The sequence below is a fragment of the Hipposideros armiger genome, unplaced genomic scaffold (genome assembly GCF_001890085.2).
Source record: "Hipposideros armiger isolate ML-2016 unplaced genomic scaffold, ASM189008v1 scaffold_17, whole genome shotgun sequence".
Classification (NCBI taxonomy): Eukaryota; Metazoa; Chordata; class Mammalia; order Chiroptera; family Hipposideridae; genus Hipposideros; species Hipposideros armiger.
The window spans coordinates 618,996-620,175 of record NW_017731367.1 but is presented as its reverse complement, the minus strand read 5'-3'; positions in this window follow the sequence as shown (position 1 = coordinate 620,175).

Sequence of the window (1,180 nt, the reverse complement as noted above, 5' to 3'; positions counted from 1 at the left end):
AAAAAAAAAATTAAAGACATTTCTAAGTCATAAAAATAAATGTAAGGAATTCTAACAGCTTGTTCATTTTCCCCATAGAGACAACTTAAGTTACAAATATATGTTGATCAAATTGTTTTAAGAAAAATGAGATTATTTTTCCCGGGCCTCTGCTCTGCTGGCTGCAGCAGGCACTTTGCCTGCTGATGGGCACTCTGGCCTTGCTGTCCTCGCTGACCCTGAGGGGCAGCCCTCTCCCCTTGCTGCTGGCTGAGGTGTTCCTACACTCCCTGAGCACAGTTCCCCTTCAAGCACTGAAAGAGGAGGAGCTGAGGCTCCCCTGTTCAGCCCACTGGGGGCCTGGAGACCCAGGGCCGACTGGACGGCATCTACTCACAGACACTGCCTGCTTGGGTATATGACGAGTATCGATTTCCCTGGGTCGCAGCAGGCTGCAGTCTCAGGTTGGGGGCCAGGGCAGGGTACTCCCCCGGGCAAGGCGTGCATCACGGCTGCCCCTGCTGGCTCTCCTAACTCCCCAGCTCCTCCGTATGCTAAACATAGGGCTCTGGGAAAGAGCAAGACGCATCTCATAAAATGGGCAGCTGCCAGAGTTAGACACACCCAAAGTCCTTCTTGATGGCGAACAGCAATTGCCATGGGAGTGTGGGAGAACTGGCCTGGTGCCACACATTGCGAACGTAGTACATTTCAAGTACTACAGAGACTTGTCCACGGGGCCACAGGGGACAGCACTCCCACTTTCTAACATCGACTTCATTTCTGAGGACCGCTCCTTTGGCAAGAGATTCTGTCTCCAGGTATGTTCACACTCTAGGTCGTGAGACAGCCTTCGTCTAAGGAGGGCTTTTGCTGATGGCTATGCTGTTGGAGGGGTTCTGGGGTCCTCACTATCCCTGTATCCACACTCCATCTAAACAGCCAGGGGACTCAGGTCTTCTGGAGGCAGCTCTGTGTAGGAAAGTGTTTTTCATATGGTCTCAGGACCGTCTGTATCAGAATCATCTGAGTGCTGGCTAAACTTGGGGGATTTCGGAGTTGGACTCCAGAGTTGAATCCCTGCCATAGCGGCTAAAACATAAGCAAAAGCAAACACAAAAAAGAAACAGGCTTTGTAGGCCGACCTGAGTTACTACATGCCCTCACCTTTTCTAAGTCTTGTTTTCTGTAAAACGGGGAT